This window comes from Hyla sarda, unplaced genomic scaffold (genome assembly GCF_029499605.1).
Source record: "Hyla sarda isolate aHylSar1 unplaced genomic scaffold, aHylSar1.hap1 scaffold_1154, whole genome shotgun sequence".
In the NCBI taxonomy this organism is placed as follows: domain Eukaryota; kingdom Metazoa; phylum Chordata; class Amphibia; order Anura; family Hylidae; genus Hyla; species Hyla sarda.
In genome coordinates, this window is record NW_026607776.1 from 35,044 (window position 1) to 59,479 (window position 24,436).

Consider the following 24,436-nt stretch of genomic DNA (forward strand, 5'->3'; position numbering starts at 1 on the left):
GTCAACCACCAGTACACACAGCAGAACCTAAACCCATACCATTATTGCTAAGCAGCAAGACAGGGGCCCATTGCACTCCCACGGGGCCTTTTTAAATGCAATCCATAACCCGGATTTGCCAGGAACCCTTCTTACTCCTCCTACTTGCATGTGACACTGGGCTTAGGATCTGCATAGGAAACACACACACAAGCACACACCTACCTTTGTTGCCTGCAGATGCCTCCTTGGCTGTCCCCAAACGGTATCAAACCAACACCCACGGGAAGCTGTAAGCATAGAGGACATGCCTGCACCCCATTGGACTTACCTGTGTGGGTTAAACCCGGGTTATTTGACAACCTATGGCGGTGATGGTTCTGCTCAGGCAGAGCAGTGCTGATGCTCCTCATAAAGCTGTCGCTGCTGTGAAGGTTCTAGGTGACATCACAAATCCCTATGGTTACATACACAACAAAGCTGGGTTGTTGTTGTTTACACTCTGCAAGGCCTGTGGAAGTGAGTGACATCATAGCACTGTAGTTCTGAGGGTTCTAGATGGATGCAACAATCTCCTGTTGCTTCTATGAAGGCCATAATAGACGACATCACCAAACAGCTCCATAGTCACATACACAGCAAAGGAGAGATGTTGTTTACACCTAGTGATGTCAGTGGTATTGAGTGACATCACAGCACAGTGCTAAGGCTCCTGGGCCTGGACACAGCAGCGGCTGCAATATCTCAACGGAGAATACGTTTATATATATGTGTGTGTGTGCGCGTATATATATATATATATATATATATATATATTTCTCCGCCGAAATCACTTTTAAACCCATTTCCACCTTTTTTTCCCTTCTCTTCCTCTTACTTTTTTTTCACGTTTTTTTACGTTTTTCTCCTTTTCGCCTCTTTTCTGGGCGTATTATTCTTCTTTTTCTTCTTTTTTTTCGTCTAATGCATACCCCATCAGTGCAGCAATGCTTATTCAATACCGCCAGCAGATGGAGACACTGGGGGATAATTTTCTAAGGATTTATACTGATTTTTCCTGTCTGAATTTGTCGCACAGAAAGTTGCAGGCCAAATATGTGTGACATTTCTGCGACTTTAGCTTCTAGAGCATTTTTACAACATTATACATAGGTGCTGAATACATAAAAAGCGACTGTTCAGCGACAGACAAGTCGCATCGGCTGAAAGTAGGCCAGAATGTCAGTCCATGTTGGAGCAGGTTTAGATACAGTCTAAAGTATAGATCTCAAAGTCTGTGCACAGAATTTAGCAAGGGCCTCGCACCTTCTGATGCATCAGGTAGGTGCACAATAGCATAGCCTAACCCTCTGTACTTTGGTCTATATTGATGCGGGACATAGACAGCCAGCTGATGACCAATCCATTAGTGCAATGGATGGCTGGAAGCATTTGTCTTTGCCTTTGCAATACCACAGAAGCAATGCATGGTCAATGTACAGCAATGACACACCTGTGTGAACAGCCAGGAGACCCCCCCCCCCCCCCCATGTTATGTTACATAGTTACATAGTTAGTACGGTCGAAAAAAGACATATGTCCATCAAGTTCAACCAGGGAATTAAGGGGTAGGGGTGTGGCGCGATATTGGGGAAGGGATGAGATTTTATATTTCTTCATAAGCATTAATCTTATTTTGTCAATTAGGAACATTCAGCACCCACCCGCTATCAAGGCAGCTGCCTATCATGTCATGCCCTACCTGCACAGGTGTGCTGGCTACTCAAATGATCCAATTAAGGAGGCCATTTAGTCAGCAGCAGCAGAAGTCCTGTGCCTGGACGCTCCAACAGCGGCCAGACACAAGCAGAAGCAGAAGCAGCAGCAGCACCACCTTTTGTTTTTTGGCTGCAGCAGCAGCAAGGCCCACAGGGCTGGCTAGCTGGCTAGCCAGCAAGCAGGTAGCAATGAAAGTAGGAATCTTTCTTTTTAACCCTGTAAGGGGGTGGTGCACTGTACCCGAAGATACTGCCATATCGGGTCAATGCATAGGGCGACGGAAGCAAGCTTCGAAATCGGCCCCCGTTCTCAAAAATCCATTTAATATATGGTCCCCAGATAGGGGACGTATCAGATATTAAACTGATAAGAACAGATTTTTTTTAAGTTTCCCTCAGAACTAAATCATAGTTCTAAGATCTCATATGAACTAGATTTTTGTGCTCATCATCAGGTAACTTTTTTTTTTTTTTTTTATTTCCAGAATAAAACAAATTAAAACAACAAAACAACTAACAAGAATAACTCAAATAAACCTTAATCCAAAATGAAACCCTTTCTCCATGCGAAAACTGCCAAATAATCAATTAAACCGAATTGAAGAGCTCCACTCTTCAAAGCTTCTTTGACAGGGACTGCCAACCATGGTGACACTTGGTAGGTCGCCATGAAGCGCCTTACATCAGGCTTCATGGACTGCATTATTTTTCCCCTCACAGTTTCAAGCCGGGTATTCACTTTTATTTTAAATTTTACTAGGTCTTGAACAAATATTTCTTTTTCTTCCTTTGGGGCTTGGTCTAGCACCTCACCCAAATATCCAGAAAAAATACTCACTGAGAATTATTTTCTTTAATTCCTCTGTGTGCTCCCCTTCAGAAGCCTCACTTACGCTTTCTTCTTCCATTTCTTTTCCTGTGTCCAACTTTTCTTTGCTCTTGCCAGAAACTTTTTTGGCCTCTGGAACTATAGTCTCTTCTTTTGTCTTCCTCTTCAATTTCACCCCAACTTCCATAGCCTCAGATTTTTCCGGGCAGTCTTTAAAGAAATGCCCAGTCTTTTTACAGGCCCTGCAGGTCTTACTTTGGCCACACTCAGAAAAGACATGACCTTCCTTTAGACATTTGGTACATATTATCTTTCCACAACTTTCATGCCCGTATTGTTTGCAGTTTTTGCAGAAAGTTCCCATCTCTGGGAAAAATAAATCCCCTGTGTCCTTCCCTATTTTAAACCGAGCTGGTGGGAGCAACAATCTTCCGGGCGCCCCCGCATCCTCTTTCAGTCTGCACAAGAACTTCCATTTTCCTGTCCAAAGCTGGTGTTGGTTAAGGACTTTACCTCTTTCCTCTACTTCCACACAAAATTCCTGCAAAAAGAGCTTGATGTCACTTTCTTTCGTGTATGGCGAGTACATCTTAACTGTGAACAGCTTGGTATTGTCCACAAAGTGCTCAACCAATTTTATGCCTTCCATCTTTGGATGATTCCGGGTTTTCTCCAAGGTTTCCAAAAATTTTCTGTAGAAAGACTTGCTGTTGAAAGTAACATCATAGACTCCCTTTCGAGGGTAATCCATGACTGTCAAGATCTCCATTCTTGGCACTTGGAACAGACCAAACAAGATCTCCACGATTAAGAAGTCCAGATTCTTTTCTCCTCTGGCTTGCTCCTCCACGATAAATCGAACAGCATTTTTGACCCGAGCATATTCAGGTATATCCGCCATGTCTGTTCAGCTGCCGAGATCTTCTTCCGTCCTCTGTTTGCAACCAGGCGACCCAGTGGCTGCCTGGTGATCACTTCTCGTTTCCTGGGGAGTAAGCCGTAACCCCAAAAGCAGCAAGGGGGTGAAGCTCCACCAAATAGGTAGAGCGATCCCCCAAGGCCAAGGCACGGGTACCCCAGGAACCTTCCAGCCAGACCAAGTGAGCAGATACTACACTTGATCTTAGCCAAAAGGCCGAGAAGCGATAACCGTGAAAGGGGCGGGCCCAACAAGGTGCCCTTCATGGGCACTATCACTGCTTGCTGTCAGGGAGGCTGCCAGACAATTTTCCATGCACACTCTGGGCTGGGGGGCAGTCAACCACCAGTACACACAGCAGAACCTAAACCCATACCATTATTGCTAAGCAGCAAGACAGGGGCCCATTGCACTCCCACGGGGCCTTTTTAAATGCAATCCATAACCCGGATTTGCCAGGAACCCTTCTTACTCCTCCTACTTGCATGTGACACTGGGCTTAGGATCTGCATAGGAAACACACACACAAGCACACACCTACCTTTGTTGCCTGCAGATGCCTCCTTGGCTGTCCCCAAACGGTATCAAACCAACACCCACGGGAAGCTGTAAGCATAGAGGACATGCCTGCACCCCATTGGACTTACCTGTGTGGGTTAAACCCGGGTTATTTGACAACCTATGGCGGTGATGGTTCTGCTCAGGCAGAGCAGTGCTGATGCTCCTCATAAAGCTGTCGCTGCTGTGAAGGTTCTAGGTGACATCACAAATCCCTATGGTTACATACACAACAAAGCTGGGTTGTTGTTGTTTACACTCTGCAAGGCCTGTGGAAGTGAGTGACATCATAGCACTGTAGTTCTGAGGGTTCTAGATGGATGCAACAATCTCCTGTTGCTTCTATGAAGGCCATAATAGACGACATCACCAAACAGCTCCATAGTCACATACACAGCAAAGGAGAGATGTTGTTTACACCTAGTGATGTCAGTGGTATTGAGTGACATCACAGCACAGTGCTAAGGCTCCTGGGCCTGGACACAGCAGCGGCTGCAATATCTCAACGGAGAATACGTTTATATATATGTGTGTGTGTGCGCGTATATATATATATATATATATATATATATATATATATATATATATTTCTCCGCCGAAATCACTTTTAAACCCATTTCCACCTTTTTTTCCCTTCTCTTCCTCTTACTTTTTTTTCACGTTTTTTTACGTTTTTCTCCTTTTCGCCTCTTTTCTGGGCGTATTATTCTTCTTTTTCTTCTTTTTTTTCGTCTAATGCATACCCCATCAGTGCAGCAATGCTTATTCAATACCGCCAGCAGATGGAGACACTGGGGGATAATTTTCTAAGGATTTATACTGATTTTTCCTGTCTGAATTTGTCGCACAGAAAGTTGCAGGCCAAATATGTGTGACATTTCTGCGACTTTAGCTTCTAGAGCATTTTTACAACATTATACATAGGTGCTGAATACATAAAAAGCGACTGTTCAGCGACAGACAAGTCGCATCGGCTGAAAGTAGGCCAGAATGTCAGTCCATGTTGGAGCAGGTTTAGATACAGTCTAAAGTATAGATCTCAAAGTCTGTGCACAGAATTTAGCAAGGGCCTCGCACCTTCTGATGCATCAGGTAGGTGCACAATAGCATAGCCTAACCCTCTGTACTTTGGTCTATATTGATGCGGGACATAGACAGCCAGCTGATGACCAATCCATTAGTGCAATGGATGGCTGGAAGCATTTGTCTTTGCCTTTGCAATACCACAGAAGCAATGCATGGTCAATGTACAGCAATGACACACCTGTGTGAACAGCCAGGAGACCCCCCCCCCCCCCCCATGTTATGTTACATAGTTACATAGTTAGTACGGTCGAAAAAAGACATATGTCCATCAAGTTCAACCAGGGAATTAAGGGGTAGGGGTGTGGCGCGATATTGGGGAAGGGATGAGATTTTATATTTCTTCATAAGCATTAATCTTATTTTGTCAATTAGGAACATTCAGCACCCACCCGCTATCAAGGCAGCTGCCTATCATGTCATGCCCTACCTGCACAGGTGTGCTGGCTACTCAAATGATCCAATTAAGGAGGCCATTTAGTCAGCAGCAGCAGAAGTCCTGTGCCTGGACGCTCCAACAGCGGCCAGACACAAGCAGAAGCAGAAGCAGCAGAAGCAGCAGCAGCACCACCTTTTGTTTTTTGGCTGCAGCAGCAGCAAGGCCCACAGGGCTGGCTAGTTGGCTAGCCAGCAAGCAGGTAGCAATGAAAGTAGGAATCTTTCTTTTTAACCCTGTAAGGGGGTGGTGCACTGTACCCGAAGATACTGCCATATCGGGTCAATGCATAGGGCGACGGAAGCAAGCTTCGAAATCGGCCCCCGTTCTCAAAAATCCATTTAATATATGGTCCCCAGATAGGGGACGTATCAGATATTAAACTGATAAGAACAGATACTACACTTGATCTTAGCCAAAAGGCCGAGAAGCGATAACCGTGAAAGGGGCGGGCCCAACAAGGTGCCCTTCATGGGCACTATCACTGCTTGCTGTCAGGGAGGCTGCCAGACAATTTTCCATGCACACTCTGGGCTGGGGGGCAGTCAACCACCAGTACACACAGCAGAACCTAAACCCATACCATTATTGCTAAGCAGCAAGACAGGGGCCCATTGCACTCCCACGGGGCCTTTTTAAATGCAATCCATAACCCGGATTTGCCAGGAACCCTTCTTACTCCTCCTACTTGCATGTGACACTGGGCTTAGGATCTGCATAGGAAACACACACACAAGCACACACCTACCTTTGTTGCCTGCAGATGCCTCCTTGGCTGTCCCCAAACGGTATCAAACCAACACCCACGGGAAGCTGTAAGCATAGAGGACATGCCTGCACCCCATTGGACTTACCTGTGTGGGTTAAACCCGGGTTATTTGACAACCTATGGCGGTGATGGTTCTGCTCAGGCAGAGCAGTGCTGATGCTCCTCATAAAGCTGTCGCTGCTGTGAAGGTTCTAGGTGACATCACAAATCCCTATGGTTACATACACAACAAAGCTGGGTTGTTGTTGTTTACACTCTGCAAGGCCTGTGGAAGTGAGTGACATCATAGCACTGTAGTTCTGAGGGTTCTAGATGGATGCAACAATCTCCTGTTGCTTCTATGAAGGCCATAATAGACGACATCACCAAACAGCTCCATAGTCACATACACAGCAAAGGAGAGATGTTGTTTACACCTAGTGATGTCAGTGGTATTGAGTGACATCACAGCACAGTGCTAAGGCTCCTGGGCCTGGACACAGCAGCGGCTGCAATATCTCAACGGAGAATACGTTTATATATATGTGTGTGTGTGCGCGTATATATATATATATATATATATATATATATATATATATATATATATATTTCTCCGCCGAAATCACTTTTAAACCCATTTCCACCTTTTTTTCCCTTCTCTTCCTCTTACTTTTTTTTCACGTTTTTTTACGTTTTTCTCCTTTTCGCCTCTTTTCTGGGCGTATTATTCTTCTTTTTCTTCTTTTTTTTCGTCTAATGCATACCCCATCAGTGCAGCAATGCTTATTCAATACCGCCAGCAGATGGAGACACTGGGGGATAATTTTCTAAGGATTTATACTGATTTTTCCTGTCTGAATTTGTCGCACAGAAAGTTGCAGGCCAAATATGTGTGACATTTCTGCGACTTTAGCTTCTAGAGCATTTTTACAACATTATACATAGGTGCTGAATACATAAAAAGCGACTGTTCAGCGACAGACAAGTCGCATCGGCTGAAAGTAGGCCAGAATGTCAGTCCATGTTGGAGCAGGTTTAGATACAGTCTAAAGTATAGATCTCAAAGTCTGTGCACAGAATTTAGCAAGGGCCTCGCACCTTCTGATGCATCAGGTAGGTGCACAATAGCATAGCCTAACCCTCTGTACTTTGGTCTATATTGATGCGGGACATAGACAGCCAGCTGATGACCAATCCATTAGTGCAATGGATGGCTGGAAGCATTTGTCTTTGCCTTTGCAATACCACAGAAGCAATGCATGGTCAATGTACAGCAATGACACACCTGTGTGAACAGCCAGGAGACCCCCCCCCCCCCCCCATGTTATGTTACATAGTTACATAGTTAGTACGGTCGAAAAAAGACATATGTCCATCAAGTTCAACCAGGGAATTAAGGGGTAGGGGTGTGGCGCGATATTGGGGAAGGGATGAGATTTTATATTTCTTCATAAGCATTAATCTTATTTTGTCAATTAGGAACATTCAGCACCCACCCGCTATCAAGGCAGCTGCCTATCATGTCATGCCCTACCTGCACAGGTGTGCTGGCTACTCAAATGATCCAATTAAGGAGGCCATTTAGTCAGCAGCAGCAGAAGTCCTGTGCCTGGACGCTCCAACAGCGGCCAGACACAAGCAGAAGCAGAAGCAGCAGAAGCAGCAGCAGCACCACCTTTTGTTTTTTGGCTGCAGCAGCAGCAAGGCCCACAGGGCTGGCTAGTTGGCTAGCCAGCAAGCAGGTAGCAATGAAAGTAGGAATCTTTCTTTTTAACCCTGTAAGGGGGTGGTGCACTGTACCCGAAGATACTGCCATATCGGGTCAATGCATAGGGCGACGGAAGCAAGCTTCGAAATCGGCCCCCGTTCTCAAAAATCCATTTAATATATGGTCCCCAGATAGGGGACGTATCAGATATTAAACTGATAAGAACAGATAAGGTTTCAACAAAATTTTATTGAATAAATAAGAAACCATACAGAATTTAAAATGCAAAATAATAAAAGGTTCACAAAAGTTTTAAAATACAAATAATAAAACCAGTTATAAAAGGAGAAAAAATAAAAATGGCAGGATAAAACATTATACAAATGTCATAAAAACTGATTATATTGTTATTTCGTTCCATAGAGGCAGACACCACATGGATGCTGCCTCGCTGGCCCCCAACTGTTTCTTGTCTCTTAGGTAATAGATGTACATCTCACTCAGGGCCAGCTTTATACAGTTTTTAACATCAATAAAATCATGTTTAAAAAGTAAGATGTTCCTAACTTTCCAGATGGCATTTTTAAAACAATTAATAATCATCCAGCAGATCATCTGCTGTTTAAAATTGGGGCAGTTAAAAAGACCGTAAAAGACACATTCGTGATTAAAATCTTTTAGGCCGCAGGCCCACTTCAAAAGTGGGCCTACCTTCCTCCAAAGCTCCCGTGCAAAAGGGCAGTTCCAAAATATGTGCAGCACCGTTTCGTCCACTCCGCAGCCATCTCTCGGGCACTTGGCTCTCGCCACCAGTCCTCGCCTGTGCTGGAACTCACGAGTAGGGAGGCACTGGTGGACGATTGCCCAGGCAAGATCCCTGTGTACATTCGCCAGAAACTTCCCGTACACGTTCCGCCATACCTTTTTGGATCTTGCCTGTGTGAAATTGGACACTGCCAGGGTAACCTCACTCCGCCTGAGGACCTTTGATACCTTTCTCTGGTCCCCCAGTATGTCAGGCTCCAAATCTTGGAGACCTAGGAGCCTGACTGTCTTTTCCAACACCACATAATGTTTTGGGGGACACAGAAGCACCGGAGCGTTCAGAGGGATGCGCAACCATCTTTTAAAAACCATGCCCGCAGCGTACCTTAAAAAGCAGCTAAAAATGCCATCGGATTTAATAATTTTAAAACAGAAACAGAAATACTTTATGTAAAAGAAAGTAAAAAGGTTAGGAACATCTTTCCCGCCATTATCTTTACTTTTGTACATAAAATCACGCTTTAATTTCTCCATTTTTGAACCCCATAAAAAAGTAAAAACAATTCTAGTTACTTTTTTAATGTATAAAATAGATGGAGGAAATACCATGGCAATGTATAGCATAATAGGGAGTAAAACCATCTTTATTATTAAAATCTTCCCCTCCATGGTAAGGTTTCTAAGATTCCACATTAAAATCTTCTTCTCCATCTTAGCTATAGCTGAATCCCAGTTAGGGCTCCCATCATTGACCTGGTTAAAAACAATACCTAAAACTTTAATTTGATCCTGTTGCATTGTGACTCCTGGGGTGATGGATGAATCCCAGGAGCCAATATAAAAACAGTCACATTTATCTGTGTTTAGCTTAAAACCAGAGACCTCGCAGAAATAGCTGGTGTTCCTCAATGCCCCCCTCATGGATGGAGAGTCCGGGCACAGTATGGTGACATCATCCATGTACCCCAACACCTTTAGATGGGTCCCTCCTCCACCAGGTATCGGTACGCCTCTTACTACCCGGTCTTTTCTGAGGAGGGCCATCAGTGGTTCGATTGCGCAAATAAAAAGGAGTGGGGACAGGGGGCAGCCCTGTTTGACACCTGATAAAAGAGGAACACCGCTGGTTAAAAAGCCATTAACAGAGACTTGACTAAAACAGGATCGGTATAAAAGCATGATTCGGCTTAAAATCGTTTCAGGCACTGCCATCTTTTTAAGAACTAAAAACAGGTATTCATGGGAGACCCTATCAAAGGCTTTTTCAAAGTCTAAGGATAAAATTGCTACAGTTTGATTTCTATCCTTAAAATACCATAAAACATCTCTTAAAATATTTAGGGATTCAGCTATAGACCTTCCAGGTACCCCACAAACCTGATTTGGGTGAATTAATTTATGAATAAAAGGTTTAAAACGGACAGCTAATAACTTGGCTAAAACTTTATAATCGACATTTAAAAGTGTGATGGGGCGCCAATTTTTTAGCATATCCTTTTCACCCTTTTTAAAAAGTAATGATACAATCCCCCTCCTCCAGGAAGGGGGAAGTTCATTAACAATAAAAGTTTCTTTATACAATAAAACCATATCATCCTTTAAAATATCCCAAAAAGCTAAATAAAATTCGATGGGTAAACCATCTTCCCCAGGGGCCTTCCCACTAGAAAAACTTTTAAAAACAAATAAAAGTTCATCTAAGTTAAGATCACGGGATAAAACCTCCTGGTCTAAAACATCTAGCTTAAAATCAAGGGAATTAAGAACATGTTCTAAAAAGGATGGATTAAGATCTTTCTTATTAAAAAGAAGCTGGTAGAAGTTAAAAACTGCATCTAACATGCCTTTTGGAGTGGATTCACCCTCAAGGTTTTGGATGATATCCCTCCTATTCATCACTTTTTTAAAAAAGAAACGGGAACATTTCTCGCCCTCCTCCAGGTGCTGCACATGTGAGTTAAAAATGATTTGTTTCCCTTTCTTTTCTATGGCATGTTTTATTTCAGTTTTAAGGTTTAAAATATCATTTTCTACATCCATACCAGCTTCTTTCAATTTAAAAAGTACATTTAAACGCATGTTAAGAACATAAAACCACTGTTTTTCCATTTTTGCCTTCTTCTTACCTGCTTTGATAAAAAAAAATCTGATTTTAGATTTGGTGCCCTCCCACCAGTGCAGCATAGGCTCGTGGGGTTTTCTTTGTGATTGCCAGCACTGGTAGGTCCGCACAAACTCCTCTTTTATCTCAGGGTCCTCTAGGAGTGTGGTGTTTAATCTCCAGAGGCCCCTTTTTGCTTTTTGCTCCCCCTCTAGCTCCAGGACCACCAAGAGGAGCTTATGATCAGAGAAGATATTCTGCTCGAGCGTGCATTTCAGGGGTTTAAAAGCTCTAGAGGAAAAAATAAAATCGATTCTGGAGCTCACTCTTCCATTGGACCATGTGGCGCCCGGGTCCTCCGGCAAGAGATCCTTCCAGCAATCTTTCAAGTTAAAATCATCAATAAAATTTTTAAGCAGGTAAGAAGTGCGGTCTTTACGATTAATATCCCCACCCTGCCGGTGTTCCCCATCACGTATGCAGTTAAAATCACCTCCCACCAGCAGGGGGGAAGACCCAACACAAAACAGTGGTAAAATTTCAAATAGTTCTGCCCGCTCCTGTTTATCAGGAGGGGCATACACATTTAAAACACGAATTAAAAGTCCATTAAAATATAGATGAATTAAAAGAGCTCTGCCAGGCACAATCTCAGTTACTGTATGAATAGAAAAGGACTGGCCTCGGCAGAGCAGCCCAACACCCACAGAACGACAGTCATTTGCACCGGACCATATGGATGGGCCCAGCTTCCAGTCTTCTTTTAAGTCTTTATAGTCCATTTTACTAGGGATTCCACATTCTTGTAGCAGGCAAAGGTCAAAGTCACATGTCTCTAGATAAGAAAATAAAGCAGCCCTGCGATCAGGGCTCTTTAAGGACCTCACATTGAGTGAGGCAATTTTTACAGGGATAGGCATAGTTTATGGAGAGTCCGTGCTTGGAGAATCAAAGTCAATAATAAGCTGCGTACCGTCATCCCCCGCCTGCGGGGTCATCAGCTCCTTAATGTTCTGAGGGTCGGAGCTTGAGATCGATGATGCTCCGACCCTGAGCTCGCTCTCGTCCGAACTACGGCACGCCGCTTTCCTTTGAATGTCTTCCTCTTCTTCTTCTCTTTGTCTTTTAAATGTCATACTGCTGTCCATATCCTCTGTGTTGCTCTCACTCGATGTAATCTCTGGCCCCCGGCTGATGGATCTGCGTCTTCTTTCATCTTTTGACGACTGGAACTGCTGCACAGGGGCCTGTGAGGCCTCTTTTCCGGAACCTTTGCCGCTACCTTGGGAAGTTTTCATCGCTTGTTCCCCAGCAAGCGTTGCTGAGGACTGTTGCTCCAACTTCCCCATCGATCGACGATGGCCAGTTTTACCCACCGGGTCCACTGCTGGCGGGGCAGCAAACCCTGGTTTGGCGCCACTTGTCTTCTTGGCCCTGTCCTGTATAGGCGGAGTAACAGGACCGGGCTCAGACCTGGCCACCTGGCTCCCCTTCCGGCGGGCTTTCACCGGGGCCTCTTCGTCCGGAGCAGGGCGACCCTGGGCCAAGCCAGTACCTGGCTTATGCTGCAATTTTGGGTCCACCTCTGCCCCCACCGAGGCCCGTCGGCTGCCACCCGCCACAGGTGAGCCCCCTTCAGAAGTTTCGGCGGGCTCTTGAGCCAGGTAGGAAGTCGATCGACGTCTTTCAATTTCCCGGGCAGTAAACTCGATCACCCGCCCGGGCTTCGTGGAATCCCCATGGCCTCCCCCTAGCACTACCACCGGTGGGCCCCCCGATGGAGCACCAGAGGTCTTGGGCCTGGACCCATCAGTACCTGCCTTCTGGGGTTTGGGCATCTTAAAAAAGGACGTCTTTTGTCCTGTCCCCTCTTTGGGTGGGCCCAGCCTTGACCCACCCATCGTAGTTTTTGCTTTATGGGGACAGGAATTAAAATCATGATTTTCCTCTCCGCAGAGGTTACACCTTATCGTATGGCTACATCTTGAGGCTATGTGACCTTCTTGGCCACACCTATTGCAGCGAATCACACGCTCCGCGCCGCAGGTCTCCTGGGTGTGGCCAAACCTCAAGCAATTTCGGCAATACATAGGCATTTGAGGATAGAACAGGAAGCCCCGAACTCTCCCGATGGCAAAATTTGGGGGCGGATGGCAAAGACCCCCAATACCACCGGGATCCTTACGGAGCTTGACCCAGAACTTCCTCTTGCCGTTCCAGAACCGCACGGAGTTCAATATTTTGTTTGCGAATCGCACCTCTTCGCAGTATCGCCGAAGAAAAGTGGCTATATCCTCCGTGGTCACATGAGGGCTGTGCATAGCCACCACCAACGGTATATGTTCCTCACCATAGAGGAACTGGAACGAAAGACCGTCGAGTCGATCGTCCCTCTGGTCCGCACCAGACAAGGTTGCATAGATGTTATCGCAACACGCCGTGGCCGTGAAGGTGACGGTATACAGGCCACGGCTTTCCTGGTCATTTAGACACAGGATGTCCTCCCTATTGAGGCGGAAGTAGTCAAGAAGAATCACCTCCGCAATGAAGCGGAGGTTCTTCAACTGACGATGGCTCTCCGACACCTCTATGCGGATGGTATTTCGCATCGACATTTCCCCAGAGGGGAAAGCCCAGGAGAACGGCATCTTCCACACCCAGGGACTAAGCCCCTTCCCCAATAGCAGCAGGGGCTCGGAATCCCGCTATAAAAGCGGAACCCTTACCCAAGGCAGAGGTCGGGGGTACCCTAGGTGCTTCCGAAGCTACAGGTAACGCTCAACGTACCGAAAATGCCTTCTGAGACACAAGGTCCCAGAGACAGGGGGATCGCAACCCGTTGTCTGTGGACTAAGCCCGCTCCCCAATAGCAGCAAGGGGGTGAAGTCCCTCCGTAAGGAGAGACAATCCCCCAAGGCCGAGAAGCGGGGTACCACAGACACCTTCCGACCAGACCAAATGCAGATACTACACTTGATCTTAGCCAAAAGGCCGAGAAGCGATAACCGTGAAAGGGGCGGGCCCAACAAGGTGCCCTTCATGGGCACTATCACTGCTTGCTGTCAGGGAGGCTGCCAGACAATTTTCCATGCACACTCTGGGCTGGGGGGCAGTCAACCACCAGTACACACAGCAGAACCTAAACCCATACCATTATTGCTAAGCAGCAAGACAGGGGCCCATTGCACTCCCACGGGGCCTTTTTAAATGCAATCCATAACCCGGATTTGCCAGGAACCCTTCTTACTCCTCCTACTTGCATGTGACACTGGGCTTAGGATCTGCATAGGAAACACACACACAAGCACACACCTACCTTTGTTGCCTGCAGATGCCTCCTTGGCTGTCCCCAAACGGTATCAAACCAACACCCACGGGAAGCTGTAAGCATAGAGGACATGCCTGCACCCCATTGGACTTACCTGTGTGGGTTAAACCCGGGTTATTTGACAACCTATGGCGGTGATGGTTCTGCTCAGGCAGAGCAGTGCTGATGCTCCTCATAAAGCTGTCGCTGCTGTGAAGGTTCTAGGTGACATCACAAATCCCTATGGTTACATACACAACAAAGCTGGGTTGTTGTTGTTTACACTCTGCAAGGCCTGTGGAAGTGAGTGACATCATAGCACTGTAGTTCTGAGGGTTCTAGATGGATGCAACAATCTCCTGTTGCTTCTATGAAGGCCATAATAGACGACATCACCAAACAGCTCCATAGTCACATACACAGCAAAGGAGAGATGTTGTTTACACCTAGTGATGTCAGTGGTATTGAGTGACATCACAGCACAGTGCTAAGGCTCCTGGGCCTGGACACAGCAGCGGCTGCAATATCTCAACGGAGAATACGTTTATATATATGTGTGTGTGTGCGCGTATATATATATATATATATATATATATATATATATTTCTCCGCCAAAATCACTTTTAAACCCATTTCCACCTTTTTTTCCCTTCTCTTCCTCTTACTTTTTTTTCACGTTTTTTTACGTTTTTCTCCTTTTCGCCTCTTTTCTGGGCGTATTATTCTTCTTTTTCTTCTTTTTTTTCGTCTAATGCATACCCCATCAGTGCAGCAATGCTTATTCAATACCGCCAGCAGATGGAGACACTGGGGGATAATTTTCTAAGGATTTATACTGATTTTTCCTGTCTGAATTTGTCGCACAGAAAGTTGCAGGCCAAATATGTGTGACATTTCTGCGACTTTAGCTTCTAGAGCATTTTTACAACATTATACATAGGTGCTGAATACATAAAAAGCGACTGTTCAGCGACAGACAAGTCGCATCGGCTGAAAGTAGGCCAGAATGTCAGTCCATGTTGGAGCAGGTTTAGATACAGTCTAAAGTATAGATCTCAAAGTCTGTGCACAGAATTTAGCAAGGGCCTCGCACCTTCTGATGCATCAGGTAGGTGCACAATAGCATAGCCTAACCCTCTGTACTTTGGTCTATATTGATGCGGGACATAGACAGCCAGCTGATGACCAATCCATTAGTGCAATGGATGGCTGGAAGCATTTGTCTTTGCCTTTGCAATACCACAGAAGCAATGCATGGTCAATGTACAGCAATGACACACCTGTGTGAACAGCCAGGAGACCCCCCCCCCCCCCCATGTTATGTTACATAGTTACATAGTTAGTACGGTCGAAAAAAGACATATGTCCATCAAGTTCAACCAGGGAATTAAGGGGTAGGGGTGTGGCGCGATATTGGGGAAGGGATGAGATTTTATATTTCTTCATAAGCATTAATCTTATTTTGTCAATTAGGAACATTCAGCACCTACCCGCTATCAAGGCAGCTGCCTATCATGTCATGCCCTACCTGCACAGGTGTGCTGGCTACTCAAATGATCCAATTAAGGAGGCCATTTAGTCAGCAGCAGCAGAAGTCCTGTGCCTGGACGCTCCAACAGCGGCCAGACACAAGCAGAAGCAGAAGCAGCAGAAGCAGCAGCAGCACCACCTTTTGTTTTTTGGCTGCAGCAGCAGCAAGGCCCACAGGGCTGGCTAGCTGGCTAGCCAGCAAGCAGGTAGCAATGAAAGTAGGAATCTTTCTTTTTAACCCTGTAAGGGGGTGGTGCACTGTACCCGAAGATACTGCCATATCGGGTCAATGCATAGGGCGACGGAAGCAAGCTTCGAAATCGGCCCCCGTTCTCAAAAATCCATTTAATATATGGTCCCCAGATAGGGGACGTATCAGATATTAAACTGATAAGAACAGATACTACACTTGATCTTAGCCAAAAGGCCGAGAAGCGATAACCGTGAAAGGGGCGGGCCCAACAAGGTGCCCTTCATGGGCACTATCACTGCTTGCTGTCAGGGAGGCTGCCAGACAATTTTCCATGCACACTCTGGGCTGGGGGGCAGTCAACCACCAGTACACACAGCAGAACCTAAACCCATACCATTATTGCTAAGCAGCAAGACAGGGGCCCATTGCACTCCCACGGGGCCTTTTTAAATGCAATCCATAACCCGGATTTGCCAGGAACCCTTCTTACTCCTCCTACTTGCATGTGACACTGGGCTTAGGATCTGCATAGGAAACACACACACAAGCACACACCTACCTTTGTTGCCTGCAGATGCCTCCTTGGCTGTCCCCAAACGGTATCAAACCAACACCCACGGGAAGCTGTAAGCATAGAGGACATGCCTGCACCCCATTGGACTTACCTGTGTGGGTTAAACCCGGGTTATTTGACAACCTATGGCGGTGATGGTTCTGCTCAGGCAGAGCAGTGCTGATGCTCCTCATAAAGCTGTCGCTGCTGTGAAGGTTCTAGGTGACATCACAAATCCCTATGGTTACATACACAACAAAGCTGGGTTGTTGTTGTTTACACTCTGCAAGGCCTGTGGAAGTGAGTGACATCATAGCACTGTAGTTCTGAGGGTTCTAGATGGATGCAACAATCTCCTGTTGCTTCTATGAAGGCCATAATAGACGACATCACCAAACAGCTCCATAGTCACATACACAGCAAAGGAGAGATGTTGTTTACACCTAGTGATGTCAGTGGTATTGAGTGACATCACAGCACAGTGCTAAGGCTCCTGGGCCTGGACACAGCAGCGGCTGCAATATCTCAACGGAGAATACGTTTATATATATGTGTGTGTGTGCGCGTATATATATATATATATATATATATATATATATATATATATATATATATTTCTCCGCCGAAATCACTTTTAAACCCATTTCCACCTTTTTTTCCCTTCTCTTCCTCTTACTTTTTTTTCACGTTTTTTTACGTTTTTCTCCTTTTCGCCTCTTTTCTGGGCGTATTATTCTTCTTTTTCTTCTTTTTTTTCGTCTAATGCATACCCCATCAGTGCAGCAATGCTTATTCAATACCGCCAGCAGATGGAGACACTGGGGGATCATTTTCTAAGGATTTATACTGATTTTTCCTGTCTGAATTTGTCGCACAGAAAGTTGCAGGCCAAATATGTGTGACATTTCTGCGACTTTAGCTTCTAGAGCATTTTTACAACATTATACATAGGTGCTGAATACATAAAAAGCGACTGTTCAGCGACAGACAAGTCGCATCGGCTGAAAGTAGGCCAGAATGTCAGTCCATGTTGGAGCAGGTTTAGATACAGTCTAAAGTATAGATCTCAAAGTCTGTGCACAGAATTTAGCAAGGGCCTCGCACCTTCTGATGCATCAGGTAGGTGCACAATAGCATAGCCTAACCCTCTGTACTTTGGTCTATATTGATGCGGGACATAGACAGCCAGCTGATGACCAATCCATTAGTGCAATGGATGGCTGGAAGCATTTGTCTTTGCCTTTGCAATACCACAGAAGCAATGCATGGTCAATGTACAGCAATGACACACCTGTGTGAACAGCCAGGAGACCCCCCCCCCCCCATGTTATGTTACATAGTTACATAGTTAGTACGGTCGAAAAAAGACATATGTCCATCAAGTTCAACCAGGGAATTAAGGGGTAGGGGTGTGGCGCGATATTGGGGAAGGGATGAGATTTTATATTTCTTCATAAGCATTAATCTTATTTTGTCAATTAGGAACATTCAGCACCCACCCGCTATCAAGGCAGCTGCCTATCATGTCATGCCCTACCTGCACAGGTGTGCTGGCTACTCAAATGATCCAATTAAGGAGGCCATTTAGTCAGCAGCAGCAGAAGTCCTGTGCCTGGACGCTCCAACAGCGGCCAGACACAAGCAGAAGCAGAAGCAGCAGAAGCAGCAGCAGCACCACCTTTTGTTTTTTGGCTGCAGCAGCAGCAAGGCCCACAGGGCTGGCTAGCTGGCTAGCCAGCAAGCAGGTAGCAATGAAAGTAGGAATCTTTCTTTTTAACCCTGTAAGGGGGTGGTGCACTGTACCCGAAGATACTGCCATATCGGGTCAATGCATAGGGCGACGGAAGCAAGCTTCGAAATCGGCCCCCGTTCTCAAAAATCCATTTAATATATGGTCCCCAGATAGGGGACGTATCAGATATTAAACTGATAAGAACAGATACTACACTTGATCTTAGCCAAAAGGCCGAGAAGCGATAACCGTGAAAGGGGCGGGCCCAACAAGGTGCCCTTCATGGGCACTATCACTGCTTGCTGTCAGGGAGGCTGCCAGACAATTTTCCATGCACACTCTGGGCTGGGGGGCAGTCAACCACCAGTACACACAGCAGAACCTAAACCCATACCATTATTGCTAAGCAGCAAGACAGGGGCCCATTGCACTCCCACGGGGCCTTTTTAAATGCAATCCATAACCCGGATTTGCCAGGAACCCTTCTTACTCCTCCTACTTGCATGTGACACTGGGCTTAGGATCTGCATAGGAAACACACACACAAGCACACACCTACCTTTGTTGCCTGCAGATGCCTCCTTGGCTGTCCCCAAATGGTATACAACCAACACCCACGGGAAGCTGTAAGCATAGAGGACATGCCTGCACCCCATTGGACTTACCTGTGTGGGTTAAACCCGGGTTATTTGACAACCTATGGCGGTGATGGTTCTGCTCAGGCAGAGCAGTGCTGATGCTCCTCATAAAGCTGTCGCTGCTGTGAAGGTTCTAGGTGACATCACAAATCCCTATGGTTACATACACAACAAAGCTGGGTTGTTGTTGTTTACACTCTGCAAGGCCTGTGGAAGTGAGTGACATCATAGCACTGTAGTTCTGAGGGTTCTAGATGGATGCAACAATCTCCTGTTGCTTCTATGAAGGCCATAATAGACGACATCACCAAACAGCTCCATAGTCACATACACAGCAAAGGAGAGATGTTGTTTACACCTAGTGATGTCAGTGGTATTGAGTGACATCACAGCACAGTGCTAAGGCTCCTGGGCCTGGACACAGCAGCGGCTGCAATATCTCAACGGAGAATACGTTTATATATATGTGTGTGTGTGCGCGTATATATATATATATATATATATATATATATATATATATATTTCTCCGCCGAAATCACTTTTAAACCCATTTCCACCTTTTTTTCCCTTCTCTTCCTCTTACTTTTTTTTCAGGTTTTTTTACGTTTTTCTCCTTTTCGCCTCTTTTCTGGGCGTATTATTCTTCTTTTTCTTCTTTTCTTTCGTCTAATGCATACCCCATCAGTGCAGCAATGCTTATTCAATACCGCCAGCAGATGGAGACACTGGGGGATAATTTTCTAAGGATTTATACTGATTTTTCCTGTCTGAATTTGTCGCACAGAAAGTTGCAGGCCAAATATGTGTGACATTTCTGCGACTTTAGCTTCTAGAGCATTTTTACAACATTATACATAGGTGCTGAATACATAAAACATAAAAAGCGACTGTTCAGCGACAGACAAGTCGCATCGGCTGAAAGTAGGCCAGAATGTCAGTCCATGTTGGAGCAGGTTTAGATACAGTCTAAAGTATAGATCTCAAAGTCTGTGCACAGAATTTAGCAAGGGCCTCGCACCTTCTGATGCATCAGGTAGGTGCACAATAGCATAGCCTAACCCTCTGTACTTTGGTCTATATTGATGCGGGACATAGACAGCCAGCTGATGACCAATCCATTAGTGCAATGGATGGCTGGAAGCATTTGTCTTTGCCTTTGCAATACCACAGAAGCAATGCATGGTCAATGTACAGCAATGACACACCTGTGTGAACAGCCAGGAGACCCCCCCCCCCCCATGTTATGTTACATAGTTACATAGTTAGTACGGTCGAAAAAAGACATATGTCCATCAAGTTCAACCAGGGAATTAAGGGGTAGGGGTGTGGCGCGATATTGGGGAAGGGATGAGATTTTATATTTCTTCATAAGCATTAATCTTATTTTGTCAATTAGGAACATTCAGCACCCACCCGCTATCAAGGCAGCTGCCTATCATGTCATGCCCTACCTGCACAGGTGTGCTGGCTACTCAAATGATCCAATTAAGGAGGCCATTTAGTCAGCAGCAGCAGAAGTCCTGTGCCTGGACGCTCCAACAGCGGCCAGACACAAGCAGAAGCAGAAGCAGCAGAAGCAGCAGCAGCACCACCTTTTGTTTTTTGGCTGCAGCAGCAGCAAGGCCCACAGGGCTGGCTAGCTGGCTAGCCAGCAAGCAGGTAGCAATGAAAGTAGGAATCTTTCTTTTTAACCCTGTAAGGGGGTGGTGCACTGTACCCAAAGATACTGCCATATCGGGTCAATGCATAGGGCGACGGAAGCAAGCTTCGAAATCGGCCCCCGTTCTCAAAAATCCATTTAATATATGGTCCCCAGATAGGGGACGTATCAGATATTAAACTGATAAGAACAGATACTACACTTGATCTTAGCCAAAAGGCCGAGAAGCGATAACCGTGAAAGGGGCGGGCCCAACAAGGTGCCCTTCATGGGCACTATCACTGCTTGCTGTCAGGGAGGCTGCCAGACAATTTTCCATGCACACTCTGGGCTGGGGGGCAGTCAACCACCAGTACACACAGCAGAACCTAAACCCATACCATTATTGCTAAGCAGCAAGACAGGGGCCCATTGCACTCCCACGGGGCCTTTTTAAATGCAATCCATAACCCGGATTTGCCAGGAACCCTTCTTACTCCTCCTACTTGCATGTGACACTGGGCTTAGGATCTGCATAGGAAACACACACACAAGCACACACCTACCTTTGTTGCCTGCAGATGCCTCCTTGGCTGTCCCCAAACGGTATCAAACCAACACCCACGGGAAGCTGTAAGCATAGAGGACATGCCTGCACCCCATTGGACTTACCTGTGTGGGTTAAACCCGGGTTATTTGACAACCTATGGCGGTGATGGTTCTGCTCAGGCAGAGCAGTGCTGATGCTCCTCATAAAGCTGTCGCTGCTGTGAAGGTTCTAGGTGACATCACAAATCCCTATGGTTACATACACAACAAAGCTGGGTTGTTGTTGTTTACACTCTGCAAGGCCTGTGGAAGTGAGTGACATCATAGCACTGTAGTTCTGAGGGTTCTAGATGGATGCAACAATCTCCTGTTGCTTCTATGAAGGCCATAATAGACGACATCACCAAACAGCTCCATAGTCACATACACAGCAAAGGAGAGATGTTGTTTACACCTAGTGATGTCAGTGGTATTGAGTGACATCACAGCACAGTGCTAAGGCTCCTGGGCCTGGACACAGCAGCGGCTGCAATATCTCAACGGAGAATACGTTTATATATATGTGTGTGTGTGCGCGTATATATATATATATATATATATATATATATATATATATATATTTCTCCGCCTAAATCACTTTTAAACCCATTTCCACCTTTTTTTCCCTTCTCTTCCTCTTACTTTTTTTTCACGTTTTTTTACGTTTTTCTCCTTTTCGCCTCTTTTCTGGGCGTATTATTCTTCTTTTTCTTCTTTTTTTTCGTCTAATGCATACCCCATCAGTGCAGCAATGCTTATTCAATACCGCCAGCAGATGGAGACACTGGGGGATAATTTTCTAAGGATTTATACTGATTTTTCCTGTCTGAATTTGTCGCACAGAAAGTTGCAGGCCAAATATGTGTGACATTTCTGCGACTTTAGCTTCTAGAGCATTTTTACAACATTATACATAGGTGCTGAATACATAAAAAGCGACTGTTCAGCGACAGACAAGTCGCATCGGCTGAAAGTAGGCCAGAATGTCAGTCCATGTTGGAGCAGGTTTAGATACAGTCTAAAGTATAGATCTCAAAGTCTGTGCACAGAATTTAGCAAGGGCCTCGCACCTTCTGATGCATCAGGTAGGTGCACAATAGCATAGCCTAACCCTCTGTACTTTGGTCTATATTGATGCGGGACATAGACAGCCAGCTGATGACCAATCCATTAGTGCAATGGATGGCTGGAAGCATTTGTCTTTGCCTTTGCAATACCACAGAAGCAATGCATGGTCAATGTACAGCAATGACACACCTGTGTGAACAGACAGCCAGGAGACCCCCCCCCCCCCCCATGTTATGTTACATAGTTACATAGTTAGTACGGTCGAAAAAAGACATATGTCCATCAAGTTCAACCAGGGAATTAAGGGGTAGGGGTGTGGCGCGATATTGGGGAAGGGATGAGATTTTATATTTCTTCATAAGCATTAATCTTATTTTGTCAATTAGGAACATTCAGCACCCACCCGCTATCAAGGCAGCTGCCTATCATGTCATGCCCTACCTGCACAGGTGTGCTGGCTACTCAAATGATCCAATTAAGGAGGCCATTTAGTCAGCAGCAGCAGAAGTCCTGTGCCTGGACGCTCCAACAGCGGCCAGACACAAGCAGAAGCAGAAGCAGCAGAAGCAGCAGCAGCACCACCTTTTGTTTTTTGGCTGCAGCAGCAGCAAGGCCCACAGGGCTGGCTAGCTGGCTAGCCAGCAAGCAGGTAGCAATGAAAGTAGGAATCTTTCTTTTTAACCCTGTAAGGGGGTGGTGCACTGTACCCGAAGATACTGCCATATCGGGTCAATGCATAGGGCGACGGAAGCAAGCTTCGAAATCGGCCCCCGTTCTCAAAAATCCATTTAATATATGGTCCCCAGATAGGGGACGTATCAGATATTAAACTGATAAGAACAGATACTACACTTGATCTTAGCCAAAAGGCCGAGAAGCGATAACCGTGAAAGGGGCGGGCCCAACAAGGTGCCCTTCATGGGCACTATCACTGCTTGCTGTCAGGGAGGCTGCCAGACAATTTTCCATGCACACTCTGGGCTGGGGGGCAGTCAACCACCAGTACACACAGCAGAACCTAAACCCATACCATTATTGCTAAGCAGCAAGACAGGGGCCCATTGCACTCCCACGGGGCCTTTTTAAATGCAATCCATAACCCGGATTTGCCAGGAACCCTTCTTACTCCTCCTACTTGCATGTGACACTGGGCTTAGGATCTGCATAGGAAACACACACACAAGCACACACCTACCTTTGTTGCCTGCAGATGCCTCCTTGGCTGTCCCCAAACGGTATCAAACCAACACCCACGGGAAGCTGTAAGCATAGAGGACATGCCTGCACCCCATTGGACTTACCTGTGTGGGTTAAACCCGGGTTATTTGACAACCTATGGCGGTGATGGTTCTGCTCAGGCAGAGCAGTGCTGATGCTCCTCATAAAGCTGTCGCTGCTGTGAAGGTTCTCGGTGACATTACAAATCCCTATGGTTACATACACAACAAAGCTGGGTTGTTGTTGTTTACACTCTGCAAGGCCTGTGGAAGTGAGTGACATCATAGCACTGTAGTTCTGAGGGTTCTAGATGGATGCAACAATCTCCTGTTGCTTCTATGAAGGCCATAATAGACGACATCACCAAACAGCTCCATAGTCACATACACAGCAAAGGAGAGATGTTGTTTACACCTAGTGATGTCAGTGGTATTGAGTGACATCACAGCACAGTGCTAAGGCTCCTGGGCCTGGACACAGCAGCGGCTGCAATATCTCAACGGAGAATACGTTTATATATATGTGTGTGTGTGCGCGTATATATATATATATATATATATATATATATATATATATTTCTCCGCCGAAATCACTTTTAAACCCATTTCCACCTTTTTTTCCCTTCTCTTCCTCTTACTTTTTTTTCACGTTTTTTTACGTTTTTCTCCTTTTCGCCTCTTTTCTGGGCGTATTATTCTTCTTTTTCTTCTTTTTTTTCGTCTAATGCATACCCCATCAGTGCAGCAATGCTTATTCAATACCGCCAGCAGATGGAGACACTGGGGGATAATTTTCTAAGGATTTATACTGATTTTTCCTGTCTGAATTTGTCGCACAGAAAGTTGCAGGCCAAATATGTGTGACATTTCTGCGACTTTAGCTTCTAGAGCATTTTTACAACATTATACATAGGTGCTGAATACATAAAAAGCGACTGTTCAGCGACAGACAAGTCGCATCGGCTGAAAGGTAGGCCAGAATGTCAGTCCATGTTGGAGCAGGTTTAGATACAGTCTAAAGTATAGATCTCAAAGTCTGTGCACAGAATTTAGCAAGGGCCTCGCACCTTCTGATGCATCAGGTAGGT

The 24,436-nt window shown here is 45.7% G+C and overlaps 7 non-coding genes and 2 pseudogenes across 7 annotated transcripts; all 9 read right to left on the minus strand.

The window, feature by feature from the left end:
• Positions 1-1,961: 1,961 nt before the first annotated feature.
• On the minus strand, positions 1,962-2,146 carry LOC130302190 (U2 spliceosomal RNA). The gene has a single exon (XR_008852489.1). It is a non-coding gene; the product is annotated as a U2 spliceosomal RNA (small nuclear RNA).
• Positions 2,147-3,559: 1,413 nt separating this feature from the next.
• LOC130302196 (U2 spliceosomal RNA) lies at positions 3,560-3,712 on the minus strand (annotated as a pseudogene).
• A 2,093-nt stretch (positions 3,713-5,805) lies between these two features.
• Positions 5,806-5,996, minus strand: LOC130302182 (U2 spliceosomal RNA). The gene has a single exon (XR_008852482.1). It is a non-coding gene; the product is annotated as a U2 spliceosomal RNA (small nuclear RNA).
• Positions 5,997-8,093: 2,097 nt separating this feature from the next.
• On the minus strand, positions 8,094-8,279 carry LOC130302187 (U2 spliceosomal RNA). The gene has a single exon (XR_008852487.1). It is a non-coding gene; the product is annotated as a U2 spliceosomal RNA (small nuclear RNA).
• A 5,389-nt stretch (positions 8,280-13,668) lies between these two features.
• LOC130302199 (U2 spliceosomal RNA) lies at positions 13,669-13,886 on the minus strand (annotated as a pseudogene).
• A 2,082-nt stretch (positions 13,887-15,968) lies between these two features.
• LOC130302193 (U2 spliceosomal RNA) lies at positions 15,969-16,159 on the minus strand. Its single transcript, XR_008852491.1, has one exon. It is a non-coding gene; the product is annotated as a U2 spliceosomal RNA (small nuclear RNA).
• Positions 16,160-18,253: 2,094 nt separating this feature from the next.
• On the minus strand, positions 18,254-18,444 carry LOC130302202 (U2 spliceosomal RNA). The gene has a single exon (XR_008852493.1). It is a non-coding gene; the product is annotated as a U2 spliceosomal RNA (small nuclear RNA).
• A 2,093-nt stretch (positions 18,445-20,537) lies between these two features.
• Positions 20,538-20,728, minus strand: LOC130302184 (U2 spliceosomal RNA). The gene has a single exon (XR_008852484.1). It is a non-coding gene; the product is annotated as a U2 spliceosomal RNA (small nuclear RNA).
• Positions 20,729-22,822: 2,094 nt separating this feature from the next.
• Positions 22,823-23,013, minus strand: LOC130302160 (U2 spliceosomal RNA). The gene has a single exon (XR_008852461.1). It is a non-coding gene; the product is annotated as a U2 spliceosomal RNA (small nuclear RNA).
• Between the last annotated feature and the right edge of the window lie 1,423 nt (positions 23,014-24,436).